Source organism: Mus musculus, chromosome 7 (genome assembly GCF_000001635.26).
Source record: "Mus musculus strain C57BL/6J chromosome 7, GRCm38.p6 C57BL/6J".
Lineage (NCBI taxonomy): Eukaryota > Metazoa > Chordata > Mammalia > Rodentia > Muridae > Mus > Mus musculus.
This window is the reverse complement of record NC_000073.6, coordinates 34,168,608-34,178,537: the sequence shown is the minus strand read 5'-3', so window position 1 is coordinate 34,178,537 and position 9,930 is coordinate 34,168,608. Positions and strand designations below refer to the sequence as shown.

The window sequence follows — 9,930 nt, the reverse complement described above, 5'->3', positions numbered from 1 at the left end:
AAGAGAATGACGAAACCCCATCCCTTTTAAGGAGAATTATCCTCCGCCTAGGACGTGTCGCTCCCTGATTGGCTGCAGCCCATCGGCCGAGTTGTCGTCACGGGGAAGGCAGAGCACATGGAGTGGAGAACTACCCTTGTCACATGTGCAGATTATTTGTTTACCACTTAGAACACAGGATGTCAGTGCCATCTTGCAACGGCGAATGTGAGGGCGGCTCCCCACACTGAATGAAGATCTTTTACATGTCTCAGTTTTAGCTTTTTGTAGACTGGTTGGCTGTTGGTGTCCAACCCTTCATCGGGGGACATGCCACCCTCATCGGAATCAGAGTTTGCTTGATCCTCCTTCTCATCACTCTCTGGTTCCCCCTGATCTTTATCGGAGGAACCAGTGGGGGGGGGTCCTCATGACCTGGAGCAGCCTGACAGGCTCGAGATGGGGTGAGGACAGGGAAGGTCAATTTTTCATTCCCTTGTTTCTGAGAGGGACCCTTGCGGCCAGTTTGAGGGATTTTGGGATGGAACCTTGAAGGTTCCCCATGAGGGCTCTTTGTCGACTCTGAGTCCCTAGACTGAGGTCTTGTAGCTCCTTTTGAAGCCCTAGAACATACCCCGGAGCTCTTGACTCTAGCTGCATATGTATCAAAAGATGGCCTAGTCGGCCATCACTGGAAAGAGAGGCCCATTGGACAGGCAAACTTTATATGCCCCAGTACAGGGGAACGGCAGGGCCAAAAAATGGGAATGGGTGGGTAGGGGAGTGGGGGGGAGAGTGGGGGGGACTTTTGGGATAGCATTGGAAATATAATTGAGGAAAATACATAATAAAAAAATATGAAAAAAGATTGGTGATCTGAGTCTGAAGTTCTCTTTTAGTTTGAAGTAATCGCTGAACAGACGAAGGGGCCAGCGATACAGGCCGAGGATTAGGCTGAGGATTAGACTGAGGATTGGGGGAAAGGGGGGAAAATAAGGAGGGGGGTGGAAATTGAAGGGCTTGATGGTAAGATAGGGACTGAGCCCCGTACCATAGTGGTCTTGTTCCTATTTAAAGGTTTCCTCATCCAATTCTGCCTCCGAGGCAGGATCAAGGGGTTCATCTGACAACTCCTTATACAAAATGGGGTAAATCCTTTTTGGTCTAACAGGGGGTCGAGCAGTAGCCCTTTTTCTAGAATCTAATGTAATTTGGGGAGAAAGAGGGGAAGGCAGGGAGTCCTTATGGACCGGGGCATCGATAATTGATGACGGCTGAGACTGACAATTCACCTGCGGCTTAGTTTCGCTTTTTCGAGACGGCGATCGGCAATCAGGAGTTTTCTAAAAAATCTTCAGTAAGGGCTAGGAGGTGAGCACCCTCTCCACCCTTTTCTGCCTGCTCAAGGAGGTCTCTGATGATTCCCCAATAACTAAAAAAGGACTCAGGGACATCTCCTTGTTTTATCAAAGCATTGATATCTTTGCCTACTTTATTCCAAGTTAAAGGGTGTATTTCAGGATCATTCAATACCAACCATGGACATCTCTCGTCCACAAAACAACAACAACAACAAAAAATTTTATTAAATCCTTTTTCTTAACTCTTATCCCTCTCTCCTTAAGAGACCCCTTCATCTCTTGAATAAAAACTGTCTCTTTGGACAGAACATTCCCCATGGGGAATGGGACAACGACTGAATGCCTAGGCTTACCTCTCGACGTCCACGACACTCAAGCAAAGTGGCGGGGAACTGTCTCACTGTCTGTGCTGTACCTCTTGAATCCGATGTCCGGAGGGTGATCGTACCTCGTGCCCCATATCTGGTGCCACTTGACCAGTCCAGCAGGTCCAGTTATTCCAGGGTCTCGAGGGGACCTTCTCCTAAGAACCAAATGGTGGGTAGAGAGAGACGAGAACCTTGTGCAATGAAGGACACACTGAAGCAGTCTGAGTAGCATCAAGGTCTCACTGTATTAGCAAGGCTCAAGGTTTAAATGCACAAGCAAAAGGGGAAGTACTTCTCAGCAGGAGGAATGGGGCAGCAGAAATGCACCTCATCAGGAGGGATGGTGCATCAGAAAAAGAGGAAGTACTTCTCAGCAGGAGGGATGGGGCAGCGGAAATTTTTCTTTTGGTGACGACACGGGGAAGCAGGAACTTGGTGGTATCAGAGTACATCTTGAGGTCAGGACATCTGGCACTGACTTAGGGCTGGAACAATCTGTGGTTGTTCTCGGAGTGGTATGTAGGTGGCCCGCTTTTGACCCCCTTTTCTTCTGGCGGGGGGAGAGGCCCAATTCAGAGATCAGGACAATAGTGTTGTCGTAATAGCTCCCAACAGCTGCCTGCATGTGCAGCCTGCCTGGAACCAAAGTGGTGTAGCAAAGCTCACCACTACAGATGGCCCCAATGTGGTAGGTTAGAACCCACTTTATTTATTTTTTTTTGTTTCTTGTTTCGTTTTTTTTTTTTTTCCACAAATCTACTTTTATTTATTTACTCTCCATTAGTTTAAATCCGGGATGGGTACAGCATCACACGGATTCTGTGTCCAATGGCCTTTGCAGGAAGGTTGCTTCGGAATTTGGCACGAACCATACTGCTGTTTCCGTGGGCCCGAGTTACTTTTCCCCAGATCATTCTGGTTTTGTTTAGTTTACCTCCAGGAGTCATTGTATTGTTTTTTGCTTTATACACATAAGCACATCTCTTGCCTAAGTAGAACTCCGTTTCATCTCGGGCATAAACGCCTTCAATTTTAAGAAGAGCCATGTGCTCTCTTTGGTTCCGGAGACCTCGCTTGTAGCCAGCAAAAATGGCCTTGCACCACAGCCTTCAGGACATACTTGCTGTTAGAAGTCCTATTCCCAGCAGGCCTCCACAGGCGCCAAGATGGCAGAAAGAGCTTGTTTCGTTTTTTGAGACAGGGTTTCTCTGTGTAGCCCTGGCTGTCCTGGAACTCACTCTGTAGACCAGCTGCTTGCCTCTGCCTCCCAAGTGCTGGGATTAAAGGCGTATGCCACCACGCCTGGCGAGAACCCTCTTTTAAAAACAGTTTAGAATCCCAGCACTCAGGAGGCAGAGGTAGGGGGATTTCTGAGTTCGAGGCTAGCGTGGTCTACAGAGTGAGTTCCAGGACGGCCGGGATTACATAGAGAAATCCTGTCTTGAAAAAAAAGAAATTCTATACATGCATGCAAATGGTATAAGTCTAGGAGGGGGATAACTGGTTTCTCAGGGAGTGGAGCAGAGTCATGGGGTTCCTGCACAAGCCTTGGAACTAGGACAAAGGAACACAGCCACCACCAGAGAAAGCCTCAGCTCAAAGATGCTGGGAGGCCCTGCTGTGCAAAGAGGCTGGCTGGTTCCCTGACGGGTGCTAGGAGGAAGACCATGAGAATCGGACAATAAAAGCTGCCTGCCTCCAGCCACCAGATAAAAGATAGAGATTTATAAATTTGATTTGTTTTTAAGGGTAGAAGGGAACATACAGATTTTGCCCTAGCCATGAGGGGATTTAGTCCCACGTGTTCTAAACTGATACAAAGAGCTTAAGCTGAGAAGCTGGGAGCTATGTTGTGCAAAGAGTCAGGCTGGCTGCTAGGAAGAAGAAGACAATGAGAGCCAGAGAGTCAGGTGGTAGATGCAGCCTGCTCATACAAGCAAATAATCAAAGGGTAGGGATAAATAAATTTAATTGTTTTTAAGGATAGAAGAGAGAGGTTAGGGAGACTGAATTAAAAAATTATTTAAAGTCAGTAGGTGCCATCAGCACCTAGCTGCTAATATTGAATACCATCAGTGCCCAGGTTACACCAGGAGCCATCAGCTCTGGCTTTAATTGCCTGCTGCCATCAGCAGAGGCTGATATTAGGTATCATCAGTGCCTAGTTGTCCCACCCTGAGAGATACCTGCAAAAGCACACCTTTCCCTAAGTTACATAGATGTATAAATAGCTTAGTCCTTGATCTCATGTTGGTCTGGCAGGAGATGGTGGAGGAGCACTGTCTCAACACATGATATTTGTTTAGATTGCTTTAATTGCTTTGAATTATTTTAATTATCAGAATGCATGTGGTTACGAGTTTGGTGGTTATATTAAAATTCCTCTGGGACAAAGGAAGCTAAACCTTTAATGATTTCTGGTTACTGGACTAAGGACATGCTATTTTGAGAGAAAGGCTCTGTAATTATGTTGACAGGAAAGGAGAAAAGGCTTTGAATCCCTTCCCATGTGATATGGATCAAATATAACAGGGGTAGACCTCCTGAAGATCTTGGCAACAAAATTTCGAGCAAATCAAACAGAACAGTTAACTTGATTTGCTGATTCCTCGACATGGGAGCAGCCCAGTAGCTGGCTTAGACATAACAATGTCTCTAGCCAAAACTTCAGCTAAAATTAGACAATAAATATTGTTGGATATAGAACCCATAAGATTCTTCATGCCAGCCGGGCATGCACTTGGAAGGCAGAGGCAGGCGAATTTCTGAGTTCGAGGCCAGCCTGATCTACAGAGTGAGTTCCAGGATAGCCAGGACTACACAGAAACCCTGTCTCGAAAAAAACCAAAAAAAAAAAAAAATCTTCATGCCTTTCTTCATATGGTATTAATAAAGATTTATTACAATTGGTTATTGATTAAATTAACTCATAAAAGGATAAGTTGTCTTCCACTTACTCAAAGAGGGTACAAAATTCATCCTTAACTGATCTGTGCACCTTGTACAATACAATACGAATATCTTTTTTTGTTTGTTTGTTTGTTTGTTTGTTTTTTTGTTTTTTTGAGACAGGGTTTTTCTGTGTAGCCCTGGCTGTCCTGGAACGCACTCTGTAGACCAGGCTGGCCTCGAACTCAGAAATTCGCCTGCCTCTGCCTCCCAAGTGCTGGGATTAAAGGTGTGCGCCACCAGGCCCGGCTACAATACGACTATCTTAATGGTAGTAAAATTTTGGTTGTAGGATATATATATTACAGAATGTACAACTTTAGCAAGACTCATCTTCAGAGATGCTGAACTGACCTGCTGTTCCAGTCCTCTGTTTCCTGATGCTGTCCACACACTTGCCTGTAGAAAAGCTGAGGAATGGCTACTGATTCTAGATGCTCTTGCTTCATCCAACCTTTCAGATGGATCCATTCAGAACTTCCATCAAGCCCTGAGCCTTCTAAGCACACAGAGACTGGATAACAGATGCTAAAGCTAGCTTTCTGAACTTTAACCAATTTTTCTAATTTTCCTACCGCTCCCCACCCCTTTAAAGAATTTCTCGTTGCTCATATTTAGCAGGAGGAAGCCATGGAAAGCCTGATTCCTTGCGTTTGGGTGTCTGGTTATGGTTATTTTACAAATTATAGATAGGTTGTGATTTTAAGGGATAATTTGGAAATGGTCATAATTTTGGACAGGGAGGAAATAGATAGGATGGATTATAAAATTTATTCTTGAACAAAGCATTGTGTAGCCATAATCTTACATTGATGGAAATCTTTGTAACTGATACAAAATTGAAATTATAATTACTTACATTGGTACAGAATTTAGATGTTGATATAATATATTGACATAGAATTAAGGGTTTTGTTGGTATAAATTTTTATATTGATACAAAATTTGAAATTAATATTGTTACTCTTAGATAGGCACTATGCCTATGCAGCTCAATTAAGAACACAAGGCTTTGATGCAGTCCTTTTATAGCCACTATTATAAACTGTTTAGGATGACAAAGTAATGCAAGGTAAGGGCCAGATAGTAAATACATGGTTTTATTAGATTTTGATTCAATTATAATAAGGTGTTTTCAATATTATTCAATTAGAAATAACTAAGAGTAGTCAAGGTTTAAGTTCAAATATACCTTGTATATATAGATGGTCTTCAAAAACATCAGAAGTCCACAGAATCTGACATTTAATCACTTCACTAATACTAGAAATTTTGACTGGAGGCATGTTGCTCCTGACAGTACCTCCCTTCACAGTTCAGGAAAGATATTGAGCATCTTTACCTCCAGGCAAGGTTGCTCATCATGGCAAGATAGCCACAGGGCAGAAATTGCCTATTTCATCTACAGAGAAAATACTGCCCCAAGAGGTCAGACAGATGTGCGACAGTCAAGTGCTAAGCTCTACAAGACTGGGTAAGCTACTCTTTCATATTCCTGTTTCACTTAAGGTCTGTCACATGGTTATGGCCCAGAAGGCTGAAGACAGATGCTTCAACATTTTGAGGAATAGGGGACTATCCAGGTAGTCAGCTGTCTCTACAGTTTGTTTAAGTTTTGGAAGCTATGTTTCTATGCTTCCTAAATATTCAGGTAATATTTAATTCGTTATTGGATTTCTGATGGGGTTGAAGACTAATTATAGTCTCATAAGCAAACTTAAGTTGTTTAGCATTGAATGTCATATAGAGTTAAAACCATGATTTTCAGATGACAATACAGGCTAAAATCAAAACATAATTCATGTATAGAATTTTAAACTCTTTAGTTAGGATATGATGGTAAAGTATGTTATCTAATTGACAAATATGATGGACTGGATGTTAATTGTATATCATACTCTGGAATTTACATAATTGTTATGGTTATGCTCAATTTATGCCTGAGAGAAGAGCCTTTTTTTTTTCCTTCTCCTCACTCCCACCCTGCTCGCTCTGGCCCAGAGATTATTTATTATATGTAAGTACACTGTAGCTGTCTTCAGACACACCAGAAGAGAGCATCAGATCTCATTATGGATGGTTGTGAGCCACCATGTGGTTACTGGGATTTGAACTCAGGACCTCCGGAAGAACAGTCAGTGCTCTTAATCGCTGAGTCATCTCTCCAGCCCAAGAAGAGTCTTTTTTATTTGGACAGAAAGGTAAGGTATTGGGTATTGGTTCTAATGCTTTGATTTGATTGGGAATCTTCATGTCCAAACACTGAAGGTCCTTGTCCCCAATTGGGTTTTGATCGATCAATAATGATACCAGTAGCTATTGGCTAAGCAAAGGAAAATGGGCCAGATCCTTAGATTTCCATGGACTAGGAGAGAGAAAGGGAGGGAGGGAGGGAGGGAGGGAGGGAGAGAAAGAAGACAGAATTACCAATTAACAGATCCAGGTTTTGGAAGGAGATGGATCAGATTTAAAGCTACAGAAAGAAAATCATCCAAAAGGTAGGTAAGAAGGAATGTGGCCCCTTGAAGGGCTGCCCAGAAGCATTTTGGGCAGCAAAGACGGGGAGGGGGGGCTCCCAGAAAGAACAGGACAGCAAAGATCATAGATTTAGAGGGTGTTGAGTCAGAAGGACTAGAGGGAAATATATGATAGCAGGGTGGAGGATTAGAATTGTCTAACCTTTGAGCTAGCCAAGGCATTTAAAAATAAGCTAGTGTGTGTGTGTGTGTGTGTGTGTGTGTGTGTGTGTGTCTGTGTCTGTGTCTGTGTCTGTGTCTGTGTCTGTGTCTGTGTGTATGTGTGTGTTCCTGGGTGGGTGGCTGCGCCCTTGTATTCCTCCAGGAGCCAAAGAGGCATAGCAAATCTCACTGCTACAAAAAAAAAAAAAAAACATCCAGTCCCCTGGAAAGGGTGTCTGTTAGGTTAGCTTCTGGATGAGGCTTTTCAGAGGTGGGGCCATTCTGACAGAAAGCTCAGCCTATATACAGGAGTGATCTCCACCCTGGAAAGGCCCTCTTGTCCTTCCTACACTTGCAGCATCTGGGTAGCAGCCTAAGAAATCCTCTAGGCCAGCCTGGGTGTGGTTGGTGAGCCAATCAGCTGCATAGAAAGACAGTTCAAACAGGATTTTTCTCTGTTTTTTGTCTTTAGAGTTACTGTTTTCTTTGGTAAGCATGAACTGAGAATCAGAACCACAGACAGATGCACAAAGATACCAAATATGGTGGGTTCAGTGGTTAAGAGCACTGACTGCCCTTGCAGAGGACCATGCTTTTTTTTTTTAGCATCGTCAAGGTAGCTTACAACCATCTTGAGTTCTGGTTCCAGGAGGTCTGAAGCCCTCTTCTGACCTCTCCAGGCTCCTGCATGCACATGATGCACACGCACACATAAAAATAAAAGCCAGGTGGAGAGCTGGTGAGATGGCTCAGTGGGTAAGAACACTGACCGCTCTTCTGAAGGTCCTGAGTTCAAATCCCAGCAACCACATGGCGGCTCACAACCACCTGTAATGAGATCTGATGCCATCTCCTGGTGTGTCTGAAGACAGCTACAGTGTACTTATTTATAATAATAAATAAATTTCTGGGCTGGAGCAAGCAGGGATGGAGCGAGCAGGGCTGACAAGAGTGAGCAGAGGTCCTAAATTCAATTCCCCAAAACCAGTTGAAGGCTCACAATTATCTGTACAGCTACAGTATATACACATACATAAAGTAAATAAATAAATCTTAAAACAAAACAAAACAAAACAAAACTGTTGGGCGGTGGTGGTGCATGCCTTTAATCCCAGCACTTGGGAGGCAGAGACAGGCGGATTTCTGAGTTTGAGGCCAGCCTGGTCTACAAAGTGAGTTCCAGGACAGCCAGGACTATACAGAGAAACCCTGTCTCGATGAAAACAAACAAACAAACAAAACCCTAGGTGGAAAGTGATAGAGTATGATACCCAGAATTCTCCTCTAGCCTGCAGCTGCCAGTGGCCATGGGTTACTGGGTTCCTGAAAGGAAAGCTGGGGATGGATGGGAAGGATGACTAGAGAAATAACAAGCCAAGGCAAAGTTCTCTGAACAAGGCTCAATATAGTCTTAAATTTAAAGGGGGGAGACCCATCCCCCACTTTGTCAGGATCACCTCAGGAAAGCAAGCTCAGCTGTTCTGCAGGTAGCTTCTTGCAGGAAGCTGCAGATGTGGCAGACAAAAGACTTCACCTAGGTCAGAAGACTCCACCCTGGGTGGGCTAGCCTACTGTGGCAGAAACCGGTCTGATTCAGCCAGCTCAAGGCTGGGGGGAAGGGCACACTAGCCTCCACATGTAGTGTGTGTACATGTGGCAGACACACAGGAAACAGTCTCATAACTGATGCTGACTGTACCGGAGTCAGCGTGAATCAGAGAACTTCTTTACAGTCAGTTCCAAGACAGAAAAGTAGAGGAAAATTAGTGTTTCTGTGACCTGATTTCCATCTGAGGCATTCTAGCTCCATGGCTTATCCTCAGAGTGTTACCAGCCATGAATGATTGACAAACAATGGTCAACAGAAGCAAGAGCGTTAGCAGTCATGAGTGGTTGACAAAAGCCACAGTATATTTCATCAATTTGGTGGGTGCAAAAATAATAGCAGTTTTTGCATTGCTGAAAATTTTAATATTGGAATATAGTTGTAAGGTTTATTGTTATTTTTTGTTATGTGTATGAGAATGTATTTGTGAGGATGTAAGCAGTATGTGTGTCTGTTTTCCTGCTGAGGCCAGAAGAGTGTGTTAGATCCCTAGTAGGTGGAGTTACAGGTAGTGTTGAGCTGCCTAATATGAATGCTGACAGCTGAACTCAGGTCCTCTGCAGTAGCAGTATGTGCGCTTAACCTCTGGGCCATCGGTCCAGCTCATGGAGTATATTGATAAATGTGGCTATGTTGTATGTCGTTTAATATGTGTTTCCTGCTTTTTTTTCTTTCTTTCTTTTGTTTTTTCGAGACAGGGTTTCTTCTCTGTGTAGCCCTGGCTGTCCTGGAACTCACTCTGTAGACCATGCTGGCCTCGAACTCAGAAATCCTCCTCGTGTGCCACCACTTCCCGGCCGGGTCATAGCTTTTTTAACCTTTAAATAAAGAGCTTTTGTTGGGAATTCAAACCGAGGTCTTTAGAAGGTGACCCTAGGCATCTCAGGCTGAGAGCTGGTTTGTGTTCCTCTGGAATTGTGTGAGAAGTAATCCCAGGACTCAGGGTGTCGCCTGAGCCCATCCCGGGGCGGGATGGCGGCCGCACTGCG

General features: G+C 44.1%; 1 pseudogene; it reads right to left on the bottom strand.

The window, feature by feature from the left end:
- Positions 1–2,459: 2,459 nt before the first annotated feature.
- Gm12778 lies at positions 2,460–2,826 on the bottom strand (annotated as a pseudogene).
- Between the last annotated feature and the right edge of the window lie 7,104 nt (positions 2,827–9,930).